Source organism: Cebus imitator, unplaced genomic scaffold (assembly GCF_001604975.1).
Source record: "Cebus imitator isolate Cc_AM_T3 unplaced genomic scaffold, Cebus_imitator-1.0 Scaffold79, whole genome shotgun sequence".
Lineage (NCBI taxonomy): Eukaryota > Metazoa > Chordata > Mammalia > Primates > Cebidae > Cebus > Cebus imitator.
Window position 1 is genome coordinate 3,626,705 of NW_016107394.1, and position 10,405 is coordinate 3,637,109.

The 10,405-nt window shown below is 44.7% G+C and overlaps 1 non-coding gene across 1 annotated transcript; it reads left to right on the forward strand.

The window, feature by feature from the left end:
* Positions 1–8,799: 8,799 nt before the first annotated feature.
* Positions 8,800–8,906, forward strand: LOC119471971. Its single transcript, XR_005201070.1, has one exon. It is a non-coding gene; the product is annotated as a U6 spliceosomal RNA (small nuclear RNA).
* Positions 8,907–10,405: the final 1,499 nt, after the last annotated feature.

Consider the following 10,405-nt stretch of genomic DNA (forward strand, 5'->3'; position numbering starts at 1 on the left):
GTTTCACCATGTTGGCCAGGCTGGTCTAGAACTCCTGACCTCAGGTGATCCACCCACCTCAGCCTCCTAAAATGCTGGGATTACAGGCATAATCCACCGTGCCCGGCTCTTTTTTTTGAGACAGGGTCTCACTCTGGATCCCTAAACTGGAGTGCGATAGCACGATCTCAGCGCACTACAGCCTTGACCTCCCAGGCTCAGGTGATTCTCCCACCTCAGCCTCCTGAGTAACTGGAACTATAGGTATGAGCCATCACACCTGGCTAATTTTTTGTATTTTCAGTAGAGACAGGGTTTTGCTACATTGCCCAGGCTGGTCTTGAATTCCAGTACTCAAGCAATCCTGTCTCTGCTTCCCAGTGTGTGGGGATTACAGGAGTAAGCCACTGCACCGGACCAAAACAGTATTTTCAAGAGGGTTATTGGTGGCCTGGGTCTGAAAAGTTTCAATGAAGTAATGAGACAAGAAGCCAGATTTGGATTTAAGAATAAATTTGAAATGAAGAAATGGAGGCAAGAAGTGAAGATTCTTTCATTTAAGGAAATTGGTTCCAAAGGAGAAAAGAAAAAAAGTAATACCTACAGAGACCCACAAGGTCAAGAAGGGGAGGAAGGTGGTAAGTTTAGTTTTAAATATATTCCATTTGAGGTAAGACTCCATATAGCTAGTAGACAATTATTCCCTTTTGTTTTAGAAGTAGGAACTGTGGCATATTGCTTAGTACAAAAGTTCCACAACAGGTGGGCATTGGGATGAAGTTGGAAAGAGAGCAGCATAGCAAACAAAGGGTCCCACTTGGTCTTTAGGCAACCTCCATTTCCAGAATGACTGAGCTCGGAGAATATCCATAGGACTTCATCTCTATCAGCTTCTGGGTATATCAACTTCAACTTATATATATAAGTGCACCACCATGCCCGGCTAATTTTTGTATTTTCAGTAGAGATGAGGTTTCAATGCATTGGTCGGGCTGGTCTCAAACTCCTGACCTTGTGATCCATCCACCTCAGCCTCCCAAAATGCTGGGATTATTTTTTTGAGAGAGAGTCTTGCTCAGCCACCCAGGCTGGGGTGCAGTGATGTGATTTCAGCTCACTGCAACCTCCACCTTCTGGGTTCAAGCTGTTCTCCTGCCTCAGGTTCCCGAGTAGCTGGGATTACAGGCATGGGTCATCATACCCGGCTAAGTTTTGTATTTTTAGTAGAGACAGGGTTTCATCATGTTGGCCAGGCTGGTCTCGAACTCCTGACCTCAGGTGATCTGCCCACCTTGGTCTCCCAAAGTGCTGAGATTATAGGCTTGAGCCACTGTGCCTGGTCTTAGGCTTCAATTTCTACACCTATAAAATGAGATGGGCTGTATGACCTTGAATTTGAAAATGGTTTCTTAAATATGACACCAAAAGCACAGACAACTAAAAATAAATAAATTGGACTTGACTATAATAAAAAAATTTTGTCCATCAAAGGACACTATTGAGAGATTGAAAAAGACAACCCATATAATGGGAGAAAATATTTGCTAATTATATATTTATAAGGATTTAATATCCAGAATATGTATCTAGAACTCATAGATACAACTCGGCCGGGTGCTGTGGCTCACGCCTATAATCCCAACACTTTGGGAGGCCAAGGCAGGCAGATCACCTGAGGTTGGGAGTTCAAGACCAGCGTCACCAACATGGAGAAACACCGCCTACACTAAAAATACAGAATTAGCCAGGCATGGTGGCACATGCCTGTAATCCCAGTTACTTGGGAGGCTGAGGCAGGAGAATTGCTTGAACCCAGGAGGTGGAGGTTGCGGTGAGCTGAGATTACACCATTGCACTTCAGCCTAGGCAATAAGAGCAAAACTCTGTCTTCAGAAACATAAAAAATAAATAAAGAAAAAAAGAACTCACACAACTCATCAACAAAAAGACAAACAATGCCAGGTGCAGTGGCTCACACCCAAAACCCAGCACTTTGGGAGGCCAAATCAGGTCAATCAATTGGGCCCAACTGTTTGATACCAGCCTAAGCAACACAGCAAGACCCCATCTCTAAAAAAATTAATAATAAAAAATAAAAAGCCAGGCGTGGTGGCATTCACCTATAATCCCAGCTATTCGGGAGGCTGAGGTGGAAGGTGGAAGGTTCACGTGAGCCCAGGACATCAAGGCTACAGTAAGCCATGATCCTCCCACTGTACTCCAGTACTCTTGACAAAGCCAGACCCTGTCTCATTTAAAAAAAAAAAAAGGACAATCCAGTCCAACAATAGGCACAAAGGACTTGAATAGACATTTCTCCAGGGAACACATACAAATGGCCAATATAGTGCATAAAATAATGCATGGGAGTGGGCACAGTGGCTCAGGCCTGTAATCCCAGTACTTTGGAAGGCTGAGGCAGGAAGACCCTGCAAGTGCCAAGGCAGGAGCCAGAAGCCTCAGCCTATTCCCATATAAAGAATGAAGAAAAACATAACTAGAGGTATTCATAGGTTATCTTAGTTATTCATAGGTGATTTTAGCTATTCATATGTGATCTTAGTTCTTTTTTTTTTTGAGACAGAGTCTCACTCTGTCACCAGGCGCCAGGCTGGAGTGCAGTGGCATAATCTCGGCTCACTGCAACCTCCACCTCCCGGGTTCATGCAACTCTCCTGCCTCAGCCTCCTGAGTAACTGGGACTACAGGTGCAGGCCAACACGCCCAGCTAATTTTTGTATTTTTAGTAGAGACGGGGTTTCACCATGTTGGTCAGGATGGTCTTGATCTCTTGACCTCATGATCCGTCCACCTCGGCCTCCCAAAGTACTGGGATTACAGGCTTGAGCCACCACGCCCAGCCAGATCTTAGTTCTTTTTACTAATGCCTTCCAAGTCTCGAAGTGTGAACCTGGGGTGACATTGTGAAAGGAATGACCCCAAGGCAAGATACTTTAAGCCCTCTGTCACACCCGCATAAGGGCTGCTGGAGGGCACCTTGGCTGTGTGGCAGTGCTAGCACTGGGAAAGCGCCCAATGTTCAGCCAGCTAGGGAAGGAGATATCCAAAATGTCCAAGACATCTCCTTCCTTGTGGGCGTTAGGAGAAAACTCCGCTCCTCCAAGCTCTTTCGGTAGGCCTGACAGCGGTCAGGTAGGCCCGCAGACATCCCAGGGCTTAATTGTCTCTATGTGATGCTGTGCTCCAGTGGTCATATTTCAGGTCCACTCTCATGTTCCATTTCTGCACCTGGTTCCTTTTTTCTTAGAAGAGATAATCAGTAAAAATAATATAAATCTTAATGTCTTTGTTCTTTCTTGACAAGTATGGAAAACTGCTGACAAATTATGTTCCTTACCTCACCTTGGATACTAGAAAGCCTTGGGCCCCTACCTATATGACACGTGATGTACTCGACCCTATCACTGACCACCAGTGCCACGCCCTAACCTACCCTGCCCCCACCTTTGTACTCAATAAAAGTCAGAGTGTCCAGGCACTCAGGGCCACTGCCAGACTCCGCACTTTGGTTGGCAGTGAACCCCTGGGCCCAAACTCTCTGTTTTCTATCTCTGTGTCATGTGTCTTTTATTTCTACAGTTTCTGGTCTCCACACCAGCAGAGAGGGGCTCAAAGGATCCTGTAGGGTTGGACCCTACACAAGACCAGCCTGGCCAACATGGTGAAACCCCATCTCTGCCAAAAATACAAAAATTAGGCAGGCATGGTGGCAGATGCCTGTAATCCCAGATAGCTCGGTAGGCTGAGGCAGGAGAATCCCTTGAATCCAAGGGGGGAGGTTTCAGTAAACCAGGATTGTGTCACTGCACTCCAGCCTGGGCGACAGAGCGAGACTCCATCTCGATACATAAATAAATAATTTAAAATGCTCAACATCTTTTCATCTTTTTTTTTCTGAGATGGAGTTTTGCTCTTATTGCCCAGGCTAGAGTGCAATGGCACAATCTCAGCTCACCACAACCTCTGCCTCCCAGGTTCAATCGATTCTCCCACCTCAGTTTCCTGAGTAGCTGGGATTGCAGGCGTGCGCCACCACACTGGCTAATTTTGTATTTTTGGGGTTTCTCCATGTTGGTCAGGCTGGTCTCGAACTCCCAACCTCAGGTGATCCACCGGCCTCGGTCTCCCAAAGTGTTGGGATTAAACAGATGAGCCACCATGCCTGGCCTCAACATTTTTTTTTTTTTTTTTGAGACGGAGTTTCGCTCTTGTTACCCAGGCTGGAGTGCAATGGCACGATCTCGGCTCACCGCAACCTCCGCCTCCCGGGTTCAGGCAATTCTCCTGCCCCAGCCTCCTGAGTTGCTGGGATTACAGGCACGCGCCACCAGGCCCAGCTAATTTTTTGTATTTTTAGTAGAGACGGGGTTTCACCATGTTGACCAGGATGGTCTCGATCTCTTGACCTCGTGATCCACCCGCCTCGGCCTCCCACAGTGCTGGGATTACAGGCTTGAGCCACCGCACCCGGCCTGGCCTCAACATTTTTAATCATTAAGGAAATGAAAACCAAAACCACAAAGATATCATTTCACACTACTAGGATGGCTTATAAAAAAAGTGTTGGACACAGGAAGGGGAGCGTCAAACACTGGGGTCTGTTGGAAGGAAACAGGGGAGGGACAGTGGGTGGTGGGGAGTTGGGGAGAGAGAGCATGGGTAGAAATGCCAGATGTAGGTGATGAGGAGGAAGGCAGCAAATCACACTGCCATGTGTGTACCTATGCAACAATCTTGCATGTTCTTCACATGTACCCCAAAACCTAAAACGCAATTAAAAAGAAAAGTGTTGGGACCTTCAAATACTTGTACAAATGTTTGCAGCAGCTTTGTTCACAATAGCCAACAGGTAGAAACAACCCAAGTGTTCGTAAACAGATGAATGGATAAACAAATTGTTGTATGTCTATAAAAGGGAATATTATTTAACTAGAAAACAAAACAAATTATGAATACATGCTACAACATAGATGAACCTTGAAAACATGCTAAGTGAAACGAGACAGACAGAAAACCTCAGCTATTGTATGATTCCACTTATGTTAAATACCTAGAATAGGCAAATTCACAGAGACAGAAAGGGCACTGGAGATTAACAGGCTGGTGGGAGAGGTTAATGGAGAGTTATTGCTTACTGGACACAGAGGTTCTGCTTGGGGCAATGAAAAATTTTGGAAATAGATAATGGCGATGATTGCACGACATTGTGATGCAATTAATGCCCCTGAATTATACACATATTGTTAAAATGGAAATTTTCATATATATTTGATAACAATTAAAAAAAAAAAGAGCTGACTCTAAGTAGGGTGACTTTAAGTAAAGTGACTATAAACTCCAGAACAGTCCACATTTACTACTGTTGTATGGATTAATTATTGATAGTACACCCCCTAGACTCGCAAAGCTGTCCCAGTTTGAACAGTAAACTATACAGTCACCCAGTCTCTAAGTTCTCATTGTAAACGGTTCTGCAATCCTAACCTCGGGCATTAGGACCTTAGAAAGGTTTTGCGATGACATCACCTCTAGAAAATCAGAACCCACTGGCCTCCAGGGAAATGGAGGCGGGGCGGAAGATGTGTGCACTTCACACAAACGCCCAGCTCCCACGTGAGAATCATTTCAGTGGTAAATCACCTGTTTACTTCGGGTCCCGAGAGCCCACGACTAAAGGGAAACACTTGCAGAGTGTGTGGGATGGAGTCCGCGGTGGCAAAAATACAGAATAGACCCACCCTCCCCTAACATGCCACAGTTATTATGGCCGCCAGCGTCTAAGCGGAGACGGAGCGCGCCTCCTCCCGCAGCTCCAGAGGGGCGGGCCCTGGGAAACCGAACGAGTTTCTGCGGACCAATGGGGAGAGGCAAGGGGCGGGGTTGGCCTGGGTCATCTGTCGGAGGACTGTGAGGTTGACTTGGACCGGCGTGTTTTGTTGTGCCGCGGCTGCCACGTTATTCCCAGCTTTTGAGGTGGATTTTGCCTGGTGGTGTGCCACCGTCAGCGCTTCCGGGTTAAAGTCCTGCTGAGCTGATCAGATCCCATCCCACCCAGTGCTTGTCCCTCCCCTTCCTAGCCAGCCCGCGTCAAAGCCCTGTTGGCCCCTCCCTCTCCTTTGAGATGACTCATCTCTGTATCCCAACAACGAGATAAATTGGCGGCTCCAGGTGTGGCCTGACACGTTGGAGCTTAAAACCTTTTTTTCTGATTATAAAAATGTATGGATATTTCGGGAAATTAAGAAAAGCGTAATGGAAATAAAAGTGATTTACTAGGCCGGGCGCCGTGGCTCAAGCCTGTAATCCCAGCACTTTGGGAGGCCGAGGCGGGTGGATCACGAGGTCAAGAGATCGAGACCATCCTGGTCAATATGGTGAAACCCCGTCTCTATTAAAACTACAAAAAATTAGCTGGGCATGGTGGCGCGTACTTGTAATCCCAGCTACTCAGGAGGCTGAGGCAGGAGAATTGCCTGAACCCAGGAGGCGGAGGTTGCGGTGAGCCGAGATCGCGCCGTTGCACTCCAGCCTGGGTAACGAGGGAAACCCCGTCCCCAAAAAAAAAAAAAAAAAAGTGATTTACTGTTCCATCGGCCAGAAACAATCATGATTAACTTTTGTCATCCTTTTTTTCCCTCTGCGTATCTATTTTCACACAATTGGGACAATGCTGTATAAGTTATATATTGTTTGCATATTGTTTTTCTCTGTAATTTTAAATGAATGCATAGGATTCATTTAAAGTAGTCCATGGATGAATGTACTATAATTTTTATATTTTCCCATTGAGCATTTAAACTAAACTTTGAAGCATGGCACGGTGGCTCACACCTGTAATCCCAGCACTTTGGAAGGCCAAGGCAGGCAGATCACTTGAGGTCAAGAGTTTGAGATCAGCCTGGCCAACATGGTGAAACCCCGTCTCTACTAAAATTACAGAATTGGCTGACCGTGGTGGCACATATCTATAATCCCAGCTACTTGGGAGGCTGAGGCAGGAGAACTGCTTGAACCTGGGAGGCGGAGGTTGCAGTGAGCCGAGATCACGCCATTGCACCCCAGCCTGGGTAACAAGAGTGAAACTCCGTCTCAAAAAATAAATAAATAAAATAAATAAATAAATAAACCAAACTTTGAGTGGACAGCCTCTTGGAGGTGGGGCAGGTCAGGAAGGAGAGACGGCTAAGAACTGGCTATTCCACAGCTTCACCCTCCCTTTGCAAAGTTGTCTTACGAGAATTACAAGATTTTAGTGTCTTTCAACGCTTTAGGATCTCAGGGTTCTAAAGTAGTACAATTGAGAAACTCAGAATCGTAACATCTTGGGCTGGTAAGGACCTCTGAAAAAACAAGTCCAAGCCTCTACCAAATAGTCTTACTCTAAAAAACAAAACAAAACAAAAACTGTCTCTACTAAAAAAATACAAAAATTAGACAGGCATGGTGGTGGATGCCTGCAGTTCCAGTGACTTGGGAGGCTGAGGCAGGAGAATCACTTCAACCCGAGAGGCAGAGGTTGCAGTGAAACAAGATAATACTACTGCACTCTAGCCTGGGCCACAGAGCAGGAGTCTGTCTCAAAAAAATAAAGAAAGATAGAAAGAGAGAGAGAGAAAGAGGGAGGAGGGAAGGAGAGAAGGAAGGCAGGAAGGCAAAGAAAAAGAAATTTATAAGAGGAGGTGTGGCAAAACTCAAATGGTAATAGTAATTCCCGTAGGCCTATACGGCTGAGCATATAGAATAGTTCTTCTTGAGGCCAGAACAGTTTTCATGCCAAAATAGCATTATCAACTCAGAGTGACTTGTTTTAAATGACGAATTGAGTTATTTTGGTGCTAAGGAGCAGGTTATCTCAAGTGGTTTAGGGTAAAAGTTTGTTGTGCATTTCATTATAAAAATATGCATACCAGAGGGCCCTGAGATGCTAAGCACCCTGGTTTCAGAAAGAGTTAGGATTCAAAAAGAGGGTGGTTCTGGATTCAAGAACGGGTAGGGACCACAACAAAGGTGGAAGGTCCGGTTTCCTTGCAGCCAGACTTAAAGCATTATCTATTCATTCAAACTGAGGCTCAGTTTCATCATCTGTAAAATGGAAATAACCATACAAGTGTTTTCTAACTGGATCATTAACAATGTATGGCAGAACTATGAAATCTAAGACCATTATAGGACAAGTTTCACGTCTGTAATCCCAGTACTTTGGGAGGCAGAGAAGGAAGGATCACTTGAACCTAGGAGTTGAAGATCAGCCTGAGGAACATAGCCAGGCCCCATCTCCAGTAAATGAATAAAGTAAAATAAATAAATACATAAAACCACTAAAGATAAAAGGGTTCAGTCACCGTAGCTCAAGTCTGTAATCCCAGCTACTCAGGAGGCTGAGGCAGGAGAATTGCCTGAACCCAGGAGGCGGAGGTTGCGGTGAGCCGAGATCGCGCCATTGCACTCCAGCCCGGGTCACAAGAGCGAAACTCAGTCTCAAAAAAAAAAATAATAATAATCATAATAAAAGACATGAAGAGGCCGGGCGCGGTGGCTCATGCCTGTAATCCCAGCACTTTGGGAAGTTGAGATGGGCAGATCACCTGAGGTCGGGGGAGTTTGAGATCAGCCTGATCAACATGGAGAAACCCCATCTCTAGTGAAAATACAAAATTAGCCAATTGTGGTGGCACATGCCTGTAAACCCAGTTACTCGGGAGGCTGAGGCAGGGGAATCACTTGAATCCGGGAGGCAGAGGTTGTGGTGAGCCAAGATTGTGCCATTGCACTCCAGCCTGGGCAACAAGAGGGAAACTCGTGCTCGCTTCGGCAGCACATGTACTAAAATTGGAACGATACAGAGAAAATTAGCATGGCCCCTGTGCAAGGATGACGTGCGAATTCATGAAGCGTTCCATGTTTTTAAATTTTTTTTTATTAAAAAAAAAAGACAGGAGTGAAACTCTCAAAAAGGAAAAAAAAAAGACATGAAGAAAGAGAAACATGGTGAAATGTATAAAATGTTAACATTCTGGCTGCCTTTGGGTTGTGTTGATTTTTGCTGCTGTTGTTTTACTTTTCTGTGTTTTCTAAATGTATTACAGTTAATTATGTATTACATTTAATTACATTTTTTTTTTAAGAAAAGGCTCTCAGGGGCTAAAATAGGAGTTGCTAATCATGACAATCATCTTTATTTTGATAAAAAAAACTTGGAGCCAAAGTTCTTAGTATTCTTCAGCAAGCCCAATGCTCATCCACAAATTATTTCTGGTGCCTACAATGTGTAGATGCTAAAAAGATATTGAAAGAAACACAGAATAGGATCAGACAAGGATCCTAAAATCAAGGGGCATCATCCAGTGGTTTGAAAAAACACATATTCAAACAACTATAAAACAAATTATAAAATATAGAGAGAGGAGGTATAGGAAAACGTGTTGAACAGTTATCAGTGTGGTATGTGCAATGTGCATGTGAATAGAAATGGCTGAATGGTAAATTGGAGACAGATCATGAAAGCTATAAATGCCAGGGTAAGGAGTGTACTGTTAAATTGGAGGGCTGTAAGTAGCTATTGAAGGGTTTTTAAACTTTTATTATCATTATTATTGTTATTATTATTATTATTATTATTATGAGACAGAGTTTTGTTCTTGTTGCCCAGGCTGGAGAGCAATGGCGCAATCTCTGCTCACTGAAACCTGCGCGTCCTGGGTTCAAGTGATTCTCCTGCCTCAGCTTCCCAAGTAGCTGGGATTACAGGTGTCTGCCACCAAGCCCGGCTAATTTTTTGTATTTTTAGTAGAGATGGGGTTTCACCATGTTGGCCACGCTGGTCTTGAACTCCTGACCTCAGGCATCCCAAAGTGCTGGGATTACAGGCATGAGTCATCACACCTGGCCTATTATTATTATTTTGAGATAAGTTCTCACTCTGTCACCAAGGCTGGAGTGCAGTGGCACAATCACAGCTCACTGCAGCCTCAACCTCCCAGACTGAAGTTATCCTCTCACCTTCAGCCTCCCAAATAGCTGGGACAATAGGTATGTATCACCACACCCAGCTAATTTTTATTTTTATATTTTGTAGAGACAGGATTTTGCCATGTTACCCTGGCTGGTCTCAAACTCCTGGGATCAAGCAATTCTTCTGCCTTGGTCTCCCAAAGTGCTGGGATTATAGGCATAAGCCACTGTTCCTGGCCTAAATTTATTATTTCTTAATTTTTTTGAAGACAAAGTCTCGCTTTGTCACCAGGCTAGAGTACAGTGATGTGATCATAGCTCACTATAACCACAAAACCCTGGGCCTACGGGATCCTTGCGTCTTGGCCTCCCAAAGTGTTGGGAGTATAGACATAAGCCTCTGCACCCAGCTGTATTGAAGTTTTTACTTTATTTTTTCATTTTTATTATTTAT